This window comes from Macaca mulatta, chromosome 14 (genome assembly GCF_049350105.2).
Source record: "Macaca mulatta isolate MMU2019108-1 chromosome 14, T2T-MMU8v2.0, whole genome shotgun sequence".
NCBI lineage: Eukaryota > Metazoa > Chordata > Mammalia > Primates > Cercopithecidae > Macaca > Macaca mulatta.
The window spans coordinates 41,347,402-41,364,423 of NC_133419.1; the positions used below are offsets into that span (position 1 = coordinate 41,347,402).

The 17,022-nt window shown below is 37.2% G+C and overlaps 1 pseudogene; it reads left to right on the forward strand.

Moving 5' to 3' along the window:
• Nucleotides 1–15,721: 15,721 nt before the first annotated feature.
• LOC144334575 (uncharacterized) lies at nucleotides 15,722–16,845 on the forward strand (annotated as a pseudogene).
• The last annotated feature ends 177 nt before the right edge of the window (nucleotides 16,846–17,022 follow it).

The window sequence follows — 17,022 nt, forward strand, 5'->3', positions numbered from 1 at the left end:
CATTGGCTTAAGCCCTATCCCAGACAGGTATAATTTATTTATTTCTTTCAATTAGCAGCCCATGAAGCAATTTAATTGCTGTAAATTTGCAGCAATGTAATGAAAATTAATGCTTGTTTATCAGATACTTACTCACTGTGTGTTAGATGATAATCTAGGAATTGTAGATATTAAAATGGCTCAAATATTATTACTTATTTAAATGAATTTACTAGCAAATGTGGAATAACACAAATAATGTACATTACTAAAAATTATATATGGCAGTACAATGAGCACAATGTTATAGGCTTAATAAAATGCTGATGGGATGTTTATTGTCTATGGAACCATAACAGAGGACTTAATTCAGAAGAAAGAATATAAACTGGGTCATGAAGTACGTTTACTTTTACCAAGTTTATAAAGAACAGAATTTTAGCTTTATCTCAGACTAAGCTAAAAGGAGCTTGCAGCTGACTTAATTCAGCTTCTTTATTTTAATTATAATGAAACAGCCAGAGTGGTAGTGGGACATAGGGAAATTATGAGGCTTTTGAGATAGAAACTGATTGCAACCCAGAAGTATTCATGGATTAATCATCTTTCTGTTATAAATTTTACACCTCTGAATGTAAGAAAGGATGCTGACAGCTTTTTTTTTCTTTAAACCTCATGTTTCTTTCCTGATGACTGTTCACTTCTTTACTAACAAAACTAGCACTTTATTTTCTTTTTATGTCCACTCCTATGTGGCTGGGGGTAAATTCTGATAAGTGGAAATCCCTTTACACTTGCTAACAGTTACTTTGAGGAGAAATATGTGATGCAATTCTGCTCAATATGATGTGACAGAAAGACTTATGAGGATGGCTTTTCGGTAAAGCTTTTATTCCAGATAAAAGTGTGGCATGTCAGCCTGGGTTCCATCAGAGGAAAGGAACAGAATGTGCAAAATACACAGATGAGATTTATTGTAAAGAATGGGGTTATGTAATTGTAAGGGTTGTCTAAGGAATTAAAAAATGTATAGGGAAGGCTGTGAGGAAATACAGGCTGGAACCTCTCAGTCAGGAGCTGATTCTGCAGTTTGCAGGTAGAATTTCTTCCTTCTCCATGGTCATTCTGAAGGCCTTTCAGTAATTGGAACAATCAGGTGATTGTTCCTGATAATCTCCTTTACATAACTGATTGTAGATGCTAGTCACTTGTACAAAATACCTTCACGGAAACACCTAGATTATTGTTTGACTATAAAACTGAGTACTATAGCCCTGCTAAATTGACACATAAAACTGACCATCACATACAGGGGCTAAAAGGTTTTCTGATGAAAGTATCTGATGAAAGTATTCTTGAAAGGCCTGGAGTTTTGCCAGCCCTCTTGTAACTGTTGGGTGAGTTAAACCGATACACCGAACGTGTCAAGAAAGAAAGATGGAAAGAAACTGGGTCCTTGATGTCATTGTTAGGCCACTGACTTAATTAATCCTGCAGCTGCCTTATAAGATGATAAAAATGCTATTATTTTCAAGCAAAGTGAGTCAGAATTTAGTGTTGCTTGCAGCTAAGAGCATCCTATTACACTGTACCCCATGTCACCCAGTAGGAACAAGTTCAAAAATAAGTTTTAAAACACAAACATTTGTAAAATCAGTAAGTTCTTGCATTATTTTTTTTCTAATGAACTTTATCCATAGTTATATCAGTAAATGAAAATGGTCTCGGCTTAATTTAAAAATTCCACCCAACTTTCTAGTCTAATTCCATTAATTGTAAAATACTATCATGCTTTGTCGTAAGTTATTTCATTAGTGAACAATGATTTCAGGTCCGTTATTAACTATAATATTCACCTTTGGGGCTATCTTAATTAGCAAAGTCCAAAGACACTCCTCTCAGCATGCGGACTGAGTTTGAAATTAAAAGTAAAATTTAAGAAGTGTGTTAAACATTAGTAAATGAGGAGAGAGTAAGAGCTTGTCTGCTGAGAATTACCCTGCAGGCCTCCCTGCAGGTGATGGTGTTCACTAAAGAAAAAGAGAAATCTGTTGACTTCAGAAGACCAGTTATCTACAACTGGAACTGCAGTAGACAGAAAGAATGATGGAAGTAGACAGAAAGAATGATGCAAGCTTGACGTGTGACTCAAATATACATGTAGACCTACATACATTATATCCATATACTTACATGTAATCTAAGCTTGTATCCAGGCTCACAGATGTGTTACTGAAAAAAATTACAAAAAATTATTAAGAGGGGTTGCCTCTTGGTGTGTGGAATATATTTTATACATTATATTCTTCTTTAATCTTGTCCATTTTGTCTGTAATAGCAGTCAATATTGTAATGTGTAAATATTATTTAAATGAAAACTCATGATGAGAACTTATACTCAGCATGCTGTTGATTTCCCAAATACGTCCAAAGATTTTTTTTCATTAATAGTTCAGATACTGGAGTCAGAATTAGATAAAAATTCTGGATCTACTACCTACTAACCAAGGAACATTCAGCTAGTTACTTTGCTATACCTCAGTTTTCTCATTTATAAAATAGAATAATAATGACAACCTGCTCATATTGTTGTAGTGAGGCAATGAGATAATGCATATAAACTACATAGTAAAGGCTCAACAAATAGTAGACATTTTCTTGCTGTTGTCATTGTTCCTTGTGTTGTAAATGAAGTCCACAGAGAATAGTGTCATTTCTGTAAAAAATATACATGCTGAAAATCTAACATTGTAAGCACTGCAGAAGAATGTTAATGCAGTAGGTTTCCAGGAACACTAAACACCTCTATAACATCTAGCATTCATTCTCCACTTCATGCATAACCCTAGTTATTATCATAAACCTAATCACAAGGGCCCAGGTACATTAGTTGGGTTCTATACTGAGAAACCTTCCCTCTCCGAGCTGCAGCTTGTCAGTTCTCATAATTAGCTAAGTGAGTAGTATCTCAGGTCCTTTGTACTTCTAAAATCCTTATTTCTACAGTTTTTCCCAGTTTAATAAGAAAAAAAAAAAGTAACAACTCTGAATGGAGAATAAAATTTAAGGTGAAAGAATCGATACATCTCTAAATATTTATCATGCAGCTGCCATTCAGGACATCCTTTTATATATAAAAAGGGGAGCGCAAATGCCAATATTCCCCCTTTTACCACAATAGTGTAAAACTATCCCCTCAACACACACACACACACACACGCACACGCATTATAGACCAAGTTCTTATTATTGGAATGGTATAAACTGGTAAAAGAATTGTAGCTCTCTTCACAAAATGACATTCGTGCTTTGTTTTTAGTAGTTTTCTGACAAATATGGAGCAGTTTACACTGTCAGAGGAAATAGAATTGTGCTTATGTTTCACATCCTACATAGTTTATCTCACTGGTTTTATGTTGGTGCCAGGTGTGGGTGATGACAGTCTGTCATGCTGCACTGACGTAAGCTATTGACTACTGAGATATTCACAAAAGTATTCAATAATAACCCTGTCCTGATTTGACTTGCAGGAAATGTATATGTATACAAATTATGTACAGTAGTAACGAGACGGATATTTGAGACACTTGGGCTAAGGTGTAAGCCTAGATAAACCTAAATAACTTAATTGTGATTTGGCTTCTGTTAGTCTAGGTTTTTAAAAATTTTTTTCTATAAGTATAATGCTGACCAACTTTTAAAACTGTGAGGCTACGATAAATAACTGAAAAAGAGCCTCTAACATGCTTCTGAGACATCGTCAAAACATGTTGACTTTCTTTTCTTTCTTAATTGTTTGTATTATTTAGCAGCCTAATATGTACATGCATACACATAAACACGTAGAGGTCTTGCTACATTTAAACACGTAGAGATATTGCAACATTTAAGTATGTGTTATACTTTAGGGCTTTTTGTATGGTTATTTAAAATTTTCCAAACAAAGTATTCTCAGATCTTTGGCATACCGAAGTGAAAAACAGACAGTAGATAGTAGTTCAGAGGACATATGTTCCAGTGAAAATTATAAAACTTTCATTTTTTGTAACTCAAAAATGTTGAATATTGGCAATTTTATATGGTTCTATCTAATTTATTACATAGCCTATGATATCTATGTTTGGAAAAAGCTACAAGTTAGGGAAAAAACATGCTCTGCTCTGTCAAAAATGGACAACTCTCAGATAGACAGCAGATGGGAAATAAAGAAGTTCTTCTCAGGATTAGAATAATGCCTGAGCCACAATAAGACTATTTAGAGTAGATCAAGCTAAATACAGCATGCTTGGTGTTCTCAGATCAGTTCAACACAAATATCCACTCACCATGCTCTGCTAATATATTCCCATTTTAGCGGAAAAAATGACTTGGCCATTACCAGTAACTGCTTTAACTACTTTTATTCACTATGGCCTACTTATGATTAAGTCACTTGGTATTTCTGGACAGTAAAAACTCACTATGATATTTTTTGCCATAAATAATATTTCTCCTACCAGGATAGATATTCTATAAAGGTATGCTCATTGTAGCCCATTGTTTCATACAATCAAGCTGTTTGCTATGATTTCCAGAAAATAAGAATGCTCAAGCATCAATATAGTGTTATTTGCTGAATCTGTTATGTTGCCAATGGAATCATGCCTATGGCTTTTGTTTGGTGAAAACCCTTAATTCCCTGATGCATTAAGTGCAAATTATATCAAGCTCAAATACCGTGTCTGACAGTTCTAGCTAATGAGAAAATCTGTCAGAAGAAGCAGTGTTTCCAGGCTGAAAGTGCTCTGTGCTAGAGTAGATATAACAAAGGATTTGCTTTCAGAAAATCTAATGTCAGAACTTGTTCGCAACTAACTGGGTCTTGGACAACTACCTTAACTCCTTCATTTTCTCATTCAGTATGACAGCATCCCTAATATTGTTTATAAATGATAAAGTACAGGATGGTGTAGTGGCTTATGCCTGTAATCCCACTGCTTTGGAAGGCTGAGGCAGGAGGATCACTTGAGGCCAAAACTTAAAGACCAGCTTAGGCAACACAGCAAAACCATATTTCTACAAAATAAAAAATAAAATAGAATAAATGGCAAAGTAAGGTCCATGTGCTTATTTTGTTTGACAAAATAGGTGCTTACCATGTGTCAAGCCCTGGGCGCACTTTTGGAGATATACAGAAGAAGAGAGCAGGACTCCTGCTCACATAGTCCCTTCATTTAGTGAGAAAAATGGTAAAAAATAATTTCACTTCAATTATTTGGTAGGGGCTGGTGCAAACGAAAATATTTATGGAGCCTTTCCCATGTGTTGGGTCTTTTGCTAAAGGCTTTACTAGCATATTACCGGTGCAGGGCAGGTGAGCCCCAAAACTGGGGCTTAGCTTTGAAGAGTTCTTGGCTTTGCCTAGATAACAATTCAAGGGTGAGCTAGTGGTGTCACGCAGTAACTGGTAACTTGCATTGAAGCAGCAATGTACAGCAGCAACGGAGGCACTGCTCCTTGTAGAGCAGGGCTACCCCATATGAAGTGTGCCCAGAGTTGCAGGTCAGAGGCAGTTATTCCGTCATATTTATTTCTACTTTTAATAATATGCAAATGAAGGGGCATATTATGGAGAAACATCTAGAAATATAGTGGTAACTTCAAGGTGGTCAGGTTGTTGCCATAGAAAGAGATGGCTACTTTTGAATGTTGCCGTGGCAATGGTATACTGATATGGCACCGATGGGCTTTTGCCTCTTCCTTGTTTCAGCTAGTTCTCTGTCTGGTCCAGTGTCTGAGTCCCACCTCCAGAGTTGAGTCTGCCTCCTATCTCATTACCATGAAATCTTCACAAGAACCATATGTATTAAGCATCATTTTAAACTTCATTCTGAAGAGAAGAATAGTTCATTGGAGAGGTTAAGGTAATTTATTTTTTATTTTTATTTTTTGAGATGGAGTCTCACTCCATGCCCAGACTGGAGTGCAGTGGTGCCATCCTGGCTCTCTACAAGCTCCGCCTCTCTAGTTCATACCATTCTCCTGCCTCAGCCTCTGGAGTAGGTGGGACTACAGGCACCCACCACCATGCCCCGCCAGGTTAAGGTAATTTTGTACAAGAGAAGGGAATTAAATCCCTATGCATGCATCTTCATAGCCCTGGTCTTAGCCACTGCTACTATGCTAAGATACAAGAATGAACAGCCTACTGGGGAGTCAAAAGTAGCTCACCTAATATAGCCTTGGGTTTGAGGAGACTCTAGAATACATTCATGGAGAAAATAACTGAGTTTTGTTTTGGAGAATAAGTAGAAGTTACTTAAGCAATATAGAAGGGGAGGAGGAAGAATTACAAGCCCAGGCAAAACATTTGGGAAGTCTTAGAACTTTGAAATAGCATGGTTTCTTTTAGGAATCCCAATCCATACTGTTGTTGTAGTTGTTACTAGAACATCCTTTGTGAAAAAGGAGTAGTGGGCCATAAAGAAAGAAAAGAAGCAAAGTCCACACGATGGAGGACCCTATAAGCTGAGCTATGAAATTTATTTTTGCTCAAAAGATAATGAGAGTCCACTGAAGGGTTATAAACTAGGGAATAATGTGGTCAGACTTTCTTTTTAAATATAGCATCTTCTAGAAGAGAGGATGCAATGGACATTTCAATAGTTTAAGTAGCGGCAAATGAAGGTTCTGTGCTTAGGACACAAAAAGAAGAATGATAAGGACAAAAAAAATATGAGAACTATTGAAGATGTAAATTCAGTGAGACTTCATAATTGCTAGGGAGATGTTACAGTTATCCCCCATCATCAACAGATTTGCTTTCTCAGGTTTCAGTTAACCAAGTCTGATAATATTGAATGGAAAACTCCAGAAATAAACAATTTATAAGTTTAAAATAGCACCTCTTCTGAATAGCACAATGAAATCTTTGACCATCCCAGTTTGACCTGCTCTAGACATAAATTATCCCCTTGTCTAACATATCTGTATAGGCTACGCAACCGTTAGTCACTTGATAGCTGTCTTGACTATCAGATTAAAAAAAAAAAAACATGATATATATGGGGTCCAACACTATTCATAGTTTCAGACATCTATTGGGGGTCTTGAAACATATCTCCCATAGATAAGTGGGGACTACTACATTACAAGGTCCATATTTCTAGATTAGGTGACAGACTGCATAGTGATATTAGTCATAGAGATATAACTACAGAAAATGGTCACTTTTACTGTGATCATAGTTACTGAGAGTCCAGATTCCAGAACAAGTGAACAAACTATACACCCCACTGGGCAATATTCTATATGGAAAGATCACATTTATCTGTTTATCCATATATCCAGATTTACAAATATTTATTACGTGTGCAGTTTTGGGCAGTGAGGTTTCAGTCTAATAAATTCCATGTTCTTGGTAACCACTCAATGCCAAAAGAGCCTAAATTATGATCATTATATCTCAATTTTGGTAATTAGGAGGTTATACTTTAATGTAATCAATATTTTTCATATAATATTACCTTATTTCTTATGCTAGACTTTGAATTTCTGAAGAGAAATGACTGTTACTAATTTGTGATAGTCTAGCTAAAATTTTAACACTTGGAATAGAAAAATTTCCAAATCAGATTTTCTTTTGATTGATGGAAAATAAAAAGTAAGCTAACTGAATCATTAAATTTATTTTTTATGGAACATTGAGTTTTCTATATATATGCTTGGGTGAAAAAAAAATACACAAAAATTATCATAAATATTTCAGCTACATTTCAATCATCGGTCATCTGATTATGTTAAGAAAAACAATTTCCGCTAATATCTCTTTAACATCTATTTTATCAATCTCATCCTTTATCAGTTAAGCTCACTTCTTCTGGAACTCTCTGCATTGATATCAATAGGTGAGTGAATCCTGCTGGGTGGATTAAAATCCTGTTTTATACAGATACCACAGAAAATAGTTATCTTTATCCATTTCTGTTAACGAACAGACAGAGTTAGGGAATTTAAATACCATATACAAAATCAGTAAGTGGTAAAACATAAACTAAAGCAATGATCATTGATTATTCATCAAGGCTTTTACATATTTCTTGTCCATTTCTTGTATTAACTCTAGAAGAAATAAGGGTAAAATGGCAATTATCATTTTAGCAATTAGAAAATTGCAGTTTAGAGGGCATCAGATGCCCCAATGATGTTTGTGATGTGCTAGTATTTTATTTTGTTTCTGGAAATTACCTTTCAGTTGAGGCTAAATGACATGGTTTTGCTATGTCCCCACTCCAGTCTCATCTTAAATTGTAATCTGAAGTGCATTCCTCATATATAGAGGGAGGGAGCTGATGGGAGGTGATTGGATTATGGGGTTGTTTCCCCCATGCTGTTCTCATGATGATAAGTTCTCATGACATATGGTTGTGTGATAAGTGTCTGCCACTTCCACCTTATCTCTCTCTCTCTCTCTCTGTCTCACTCTTTCTCTCGTGCTGCCATATAAGACATGCCTGACTTTCCCTTCACTTTCCACCATGATTGTACATTTCCTGAGACCTCTCCAGCCATGCAAAACTGTGAGTTATTTAAACTTTTGTTTATAAATTACCCAGTCTCAGGTATTCTTTATAGCAGTGTGAAAATGGACTAATACACCAAATTTATTTGTGTTTGTGCTCAAACTACAATAATAGTTTACTGTTTTTTCCTAACCAAACACATTAGAATGTATTGTTAGTTTTAGATCTTTGTTATTTGTATAATCCCTTACAAAAAAAAAAAAAAAAAAAAAAAAAAAAAACCACACACTCTAGGAAATGTTGAAAGACCCTCAAACTTTCCTTTTGGTACCTTTTTTTTTTTTCCCTTTATGCTATAACCCTGGTTTCTAGAGCCTACTTCTTAGCATTTGGGAAAGGTTTATTTGTTCATTCATCTATTTCATTTTTATTTCACTATGCCAACTACTGAGCTAAGTGGCAAAGTACTTAAGACATCTCAAGCAGCAAAATATCTGGGGAGTAAAAATATGTTCATAAAATGACACATGATAAGTGCAATAAATGAAATAAACACAAAGAGCAAAGGAAGCAGAGAGGAGGGAGCTATTGACTTTGCCTGGAAGAGATATTTCAGTTAAGACAAATGTCAATTATTTTATTTGAATGCTCATTTTAAGACTTAGATTTTGGCTGAAGGTTAGAGAAGACTTCATTTTAAGACATCAGTCAGAAAAGGCAACCAAACACTATGAAGCATTTACTTTGTTACATAAATCTATTTTCATTTAATAAGCTAATCACACAATCAGCTCAACACTGAAACAGTGATGTGAACCAACAGAAAGGAAAGCATGCACTACCTTGCTGTAAAACCATAGTCACTTTGCAAGACTGCCTTGATGTGAAGTATTACTGCTTTTGCATCCCATTTGCTTTTAATTATGGCACCAAAGTGATCCTTTGCTCAGATATGTTCTTCAATTACACAATGCAAGGTGGTGGAAGTGACCTTGTGTCATTAGTGTGTAGCTAGCTCTGTACTCTTCAAAGAGATTAGAGAAAAAAAAAAATATTGTTTTCAGATGTTCTGTTTCAGACTAGATTTTTTATGCTAATTAGAGTTCTGAGCAATTTAGAAATGCTTTATATTCTGTTGGCTTGATATTACATCATCCTTATAAGTACTTTCATTTTTCTAGTAAACTAGGATTGGACTTACACATGTTATTTGTATGCAAATCATATTTTCATCAACATTCTTACAATTTCATAGTTTCCAGTATATGTGCATAGCAGCCAGTTATCAGAAAATAGGTGGCCTAAGAAACACTGGGTTTTCATTGAGTGAAGCTACCTTTATAAACAACAAGTGATTATCTTTTAGCAAAACAGCCTTATGCACTAGCAACCTGATTAAAAGTTCAATATATATGTACTTGTGTGTATATGTTTACTTACAAATTGCTTCTTTGACCACCAGAAATAATTAAGGGTAAGATAATTTTATATAACTTAAAAATTACGTATATCATGAAGAGGGAGAACAGATGTTAAGAGATGATTCTACAGGACAGATGAACAGCTGGAATCAGCATGAGCTAATGAGTCAGGTTACCTGAATTTGGATTCTTGTTCTTTCATTTACTTGATGTGAATCTACGAGTGCAGTATTTCACATGGTAAGCCTTGTTGATGTCACTTTGCAGAATGGTTAATGACTAAAAGATGAAACCATTGAGTTTTGTGGTATTTAAGTAGATAATGTATGTACATTATGTATGTACATAGCAGGCATTCAATATGTAATACTAAAGAGTCTTAAAGAAAAATTAGTAATAACTTTAAATATGTCATTGTGAAAATGAATGACTTTAAAGAGTTCAAGCCTCTGGAAAGAGGCATGGACATAATGGAGTGGGGTGGTTCAGAGTGCCTTTCTCAATTTTTTTTAAACAATAATACCTAGTGATGATTAAAAAAAAATCAGAAAACTGGAAACTTTTGCACACTGCTTGTCCAAATGTAAATGGTAACAAATATTATGAAAATAAGTAGACAATGTGTATTTAAAAGACTGAAGATTCAAAACCATGACCCTCTTCATTCCAGATTCCTGACAGATGACAATAATATTCATTCTAGCTAATTTATGCCAAAAAAAGGTATTAAAGAGTATTCATGTACAGAATCCTATGAAGGGCTAAGGAACCTAACTTTGATGTCACAAATCCTGGTACAATCCAGTTGATAAACATGCCCGCAACACTGAAGAACTGTACCACTGCTGTTACTGCACATCACTCAATAACCATGATGCTGGGGGCCTATAAGGAAAAAATTAGTCACAGCTACTACAGGGAACTAAACACCACTACCACTCTGCTTGTAAAATAGCTGATCTCCCAGCCAACATCCACCGCCTCAGTTTCACACTTTCATCTTTACATTCTACAAAAATGATTTTAGTTTATGGAAACTGATACAATATAGAACCCTGCAATCTCATCAATTGCGCTTCTCAGATACCATAGTTCATAAGGAAATCTAGAAGGGAGTCAGAGTTAGTGTTTAGTGAGCAAATCTGTGATATCTTCCTCATTATTTATACTTCCCTTCTGTAACCTGAAGGGAGAAAAATGGAGGAATTATATAAACATACAAGTAAAGATCTTTATCATAGCATGGTTTCAAGTAATAAAAATTTTGAGATAATATAAACAGCAACAAGGATTTGATTAAATAAATTTCATTTTATACAGGAAAATATTACTTAACCAATTAAAATGATGTTGGTGAGGATAATTTAATGGTATGCATATGTAAGTAAAATATATTGTTAAATGGGGAAAAAGACTGTAAAACAGGTATAGAAAGATGTTTTCTTGTGGACACACAAATGTATATATAAAGAGTACAAGTTAAGTCATATATCAAATTTATAAAGTTATAAAAATATTTCAGTGTTTTGGAATTTATATTTTCTGTATACACACATACATACACGTAATAAATGTGAATTTTGTTACTTTTGAAAGAAACAATATCAATAAAAGTATTAAAATGTAGTTTACATTTTAAAAATTATATGTCCTCCATTAACTTTTGATTAAAAATAAAACACTGAAAAAATTTTTATATTTTTGAGGTAATGACTGCTGAAAACTTTCACAAATATTTCCTTGTACAATTTCAAGTTAAAATTTAATTTATACAAAGTGATGAATATCTCCAAGATCGTGAAAATTTTGCTTATTTAGTATAGTATCAATTTCTCTGCAAACAGTGATTAATTTTAGTAAACTGTACTTAGAGAAACAAGGTAAAAATGCAAATATTTTATTTAAAAACAATAATAGTATACATTTCAACAGGCACTAAAATTTATTTAGAAGAACTTTTGCTATAAGACAAATCGAAGAAACTACTATATGATTAGTTATTCAAATATAAACAAGTAACAAAGTGGAGAAAATATGGGAAACTACTGTTTTCATACCTTGGACAATAGTCAGCTTAGTAGAGAAGACAAAAGAGATACAAATAATTTAAGAACTATGATCACCTGACTTTCTGCCTTAAGATATTTCCCAGGCCCTCGTGCAAGGGAATGGGAATTCAACCTGAGAACACCAATTGTGAGAACAGCAGCTTTGCTCAGATTATACAACTGAGATCACAGGACAAGGAAGCTGATGCAGATGGATTTTACAGAGCAGAGCACAAAGAGTAGGAGCTTACGTAGAGAAAGAGCATCAGAAAACTGAGTGAGGTCATCCTGAATTGTTGATTACATAATAAGTTACACATGTATACTGTGTGAATTCATGAAGCTTGACAACCACCATCTAGGAAAGGAATACTATAGTGCGATGTAAACCGAACAACTACCAGACCCCGCAAAGGGCTGGGAGATGATTGTTTGTCAACTAATATGCTTAAAACCTGGAACAGTCAGTAGACATAAAAAATACAAACACACAAAAGAAAAATAAGGCTTTAGGAGTTATGTGAGCCAATCCTCAGGGTCAAACTAGCCCTTGAGTAAAGGCTTCTCTAGATCTCCCTTAACATAGCTTAAAATAAAAAGGTTTCTAAAGAAACACACACAAAGATGAAAAAATAATGTAGAGCTACCCTCTTTGGATCCCCTTCCTTTGTATGGGAGCTCTGTTTTCACTCTATTAAATCTTGCAACTCCACTCTCTTCTGGTCTGTGTTTGTTAGGGCTGGAGCTGAGCTTTCGCTTACCATCCACCACTGCTGTTTGCCGCCCTCACAGACCCGCCCGCTGACTTCCACCCCTCCCTCAGGGTGTCCGCTGTGCTGCTGATCCAGCAAGGCACCCATTGCCGCTCCGGATCGGGCTAAACGCTCGCCACTGTTCCCAATGGAGCAGAACACTAGTCACTGCGTTCCACGGTTCTCTTCCATGACCCATGGCTTCTAATAGAGCTGTAACACTCACTGCATGACCCAAGATTCCATTCCTTGGAATCCGTGAGGCCAAGAACCCCAGGTCAGAGAACAGGAGGCTTGCCACCATCTTGGAAGCGGCCCGCCACCATGTTGAGAGCTCTGGGAGCAAGGACCCCTGGTAACATTTGGGGACCACGAAAGGACCTCCAAAGCGGTGAGTAATATTGGACCACTTTCACTTGCTATTCTGTCCTATCCTTCCTTAGAATTGGAGGAAAATACCGGGCACCTATCAGCAGGTTAAAAACAATTAGCATGGCCGCCAGACTTAAGTCTCAGGTGTGAGGCTATCTGGGTAAGGACTTTCTAACAACCCCCAACCTTCCTGGGTTGGGGACGTTTGTCTGCCTAGAACCAGCTTCCACTTTCAATTTTCTTGGGGAAGCCGAGGGTCGACTAGAGGCAGAAAGCTGTCATCCCAAACTTCCGGCATTAGCCGATTAAGATCATGGCGCAGCCAGAAGCCTCTATTCAACAGTCGCCCATGCGTGCGCCCCTTCCTCTCTCTCTGACCCATACCTCCTGGGTCCTGACCAGGACTTTCTTGAAAGTGTAGCCCCAAAATTCTCCTTACCTCTGAATCTACTTCCTCTGATCCCTGCCTCCTAGGTGCTAATGTTTCGGTCTTTCATTTCCTCTAGCAAGTTCTATCTCCAAAGGGATCTAAGGAAGCTCTAGGCTGCATCCTTAGGCATGTAGGCTATAAACCCAGGGAATCTTATCTCTGGTGTTCCTCCTGATTTAGATATATAGCTCTCGACTTGAGCAGTTATGTGGGAGCCGTTCCCCACCACCTTTGCCTGGGGCCCAGGTTTGTAATGGCTAAGAGGAGAGAGGGAGAGAGAGAGAGAGAGACAGAGACAGAGGAGAGAGAGGGAGAGAGAGAGAGATAAAGAGGGAGTCAAAGAGAAAAAGAGAAAGATAGAAACAGTAAAACAAACAAACAAACAAAAAACCGTGTGCCCTATTCCTTTAAAAGCCAGGGTAAATTTAAAACCTATAATTGATAATTGAAGGTCTTCTCCATGACCTTATAACACTCCAATACTACCTTGTTGCCAGTGTAAACAAGGGCGTAGCCTGAAAACATTGAGACCACTGAAAACCGGTAGCTTTCCTATCAAAAATCTTTATCCCAGTAATCCGTGGATGCATTCAATCTGTAGCGGCAACAGCTTTGCTAACAGAAGAAAGTAGAAAAGTCACTTTTAGAGGAAACCTCATTGTGAGCACACCTCACCAGCTCAGAATTATTCTAAGTCAAAAAAGCAAAAAGGTAGCTTACTAACTAAAAAATCTTAAAGTATGGGGCTATTCTGTTAGAAAAAGGTAAGTTAACACCAGCCACTGACAATTCCCTTAACCTAGCAGATTTCCTAACTGGATTTAAATCTTAATTACCATACAAAGGTCCGACCAGACCTAGGAGGAACTCCCTCTAGGACAGGACGATAGACGGTTCCTCCCAGGTGATTGAGGGAAAAAAAAAATGGCTATTCATTAATTGATAGGGAGACTCCTGTGGAAGCAGAGTTAAAAAAATTGCCTAATTGGTCTCCTCAAATGTGCAAGTTGTTTGCATTCAGGCAAGCCTTAAAATACTTACAGAATCAAAAAGACTATCTCAATCCTGACTCAAAAGGTTACCTACACCCTCTCTGAAACAAATTTGCATAAGAACTGTTGTTTATGCGAATGAATCTTTTTTTTTTATTCTTTTTTTTCTTTTTTTTGCTTGTTATCTTTTTTTTAAAATTTATTTATTATTATTATACTTTAAGTTGTAGGGTACATGTGCATAACGTGCAGGTTTGTTACATATGTATACTTGTGCCATGTTGGTGTGCTGCACCCATCAACTTGTCATTTACATCAGGTATAACTCCCAATGCAATCCCTCCCCCCTCCCCCCTCCCCATGACAGGCCCCTGTGTGTGATGTTCCCCTTCCTGAGTCCAAGTGATCTCATTGTTCAGTTCCCACCTACGAGTGAGAACATGCGGTGTTTGGTTTTCTGTTCTTGTGTCAAAACCACAATGAGATACCATCTCACACCAGTTAGAATGGCGATCATTCAAAAGTCAGGAAACAACAGGTGCTGGAGAGGATGTGGAGAAATAGGAACACTTTTACACTGTTGGTGGGATTGTAAACTAGTTCAACCATTATGGAAAACAGTATGGCGATTCCTCAAGGATCTAGAACTAGATGTACCATATGACCCAGCCATCCCATTACTGGGTATATACCCAAAGGATTATAAATTATGCTGCTATAAAGACACATGCACTCGTATGTTTATTGCAGCACTATTCACAATAGCAAAGACTTGGAATCAACCCAAATGTCCATCAGTGACAGATTGGATTAAGAAAATGTGGCACATATACACCATGGAATACTATGCAGCCATCAAAAAGGATGAGTTTGAGTCCTTTGTAGGGACATGGATGCAGCTGGAAACCATCATTCTTAGCAAACTATCGCAAATGAATCTTGATGGGGCAGCTGGGTTGTTTTGAAATACTCAGGAACCCAGCCCAGCTCTAGGACTCACCCCTGGGCACAAAGGCAATGTTGGGCATGCTGGTAAAGGACCACTAGAATCCAGCAGCCTGGACCCCTTTCTTTGTGGTCAAGAAGGCAGGAAAAGGGGTGCAGGACTGCTACATCAGTGAGCATAACTAATCTGATAAGCAGAGGTCCATGGGTGGTTACGCACCCTGGAAAGGAATAAGCAATAGGACCATAGAGGATGCTCTAGGACTAATGCTCATCAGAAAATGACTAGGGGTGCTGGCATCCTTATGTTCTTTTTTCAGAAGGGGAACATTGCCCCCAAGGCAAAAATGCCCCTAAGATGTATTCTGGAGAATTAGGACCAATTTGACCTTCAGACGCTAGAAAAAAATGACGTATATTCTTCTGCAGTACCGCCTGGCCACAGTATCCTCTTCAAGGAGGAGAAATCTGGCCTCCTGAGGGAAATATAAATTATAACATCATCGTACAGCTAGACCTCTTTTGTAGAAAAGAAGGCAAATGGAATGAAGTGCCATATGTACAAACTTTCCTTTCATTAAGAGACAACTCGCAGTTATGTAAAAAGTGTGATTTGTGCCTACAGGAAGCCCTCAGAGTCTACCTCCCTACCCAGCGTCCCCCCGACTCCTTCCCCAACTAATAAGGACCCCCCTTCAACCCAAACAGTCCAAAAGGAGGTAGACGAAGGGGTAAACAATGAACCAAAGAGTGCTAATATTCCCCGATTATGCCCCCTCCAAGCAGTGGGAGGAGGAGAATTCGGCCTAAAGTGCATGTACCTTTTTCTCTCTCAGACTTAAAGCAAATTAAAATAAACCTAGGTAAATTCTCAGATAACCCTGATGGCTCTACTGATATTTTACAAGGGCTAGGGCAATCCTTTGATCTGATGTGGGGAGATATAATGTTACTGCTGAATCAGACATTAACCCCAAATGAGAGAAGTGCCGCCATAACTGCGGCCAGAGAGTCTGGCCGTCTCTGGTATCTCAGTCAGGTCAATGATAGGATGACAACAGAGGGAAGAGAACAATTCCCCACAGGCCAGCAGGCAGTTCCCAGTGTAGACCCTCACAGGGACTCAGAATCAGATTAAGGAGATTGGTGCCGCAGACATTTGCTAACTTGCATGCTAGAAGGACTAAGGAAAACTAGCAAGAAGCCTATGAATGATTCAATGATATCCACTATAACACAGGGAAAGGAAGAAAATCCTATTGCCTTTTTGGGGAGACTAAGGGAGGCGTTGAGGAAGCATACCTCTCTGTCACCTGACTCTATTGACGACCAGATAATCTTAAAGGATAAGTTTATCATTCAATCAGCTTCAGACATTAGGAAAAAACTTCAAAAGTCCGCCTGAGGCCTGGAGCAAAACCTAGAAACTCTATTGAACTTGGCAACCTTGGTTTTTTATAATAGAGATCAAGAGGAGCAGGTGGAACAGGACAAATGAGATAAAAAGAAGGCCACCACTTTAGTCATGGCCCTCGGCAAGCGGACTTTGGAGGCTCTGGAAAAGGGACATGCTCGGCAAATT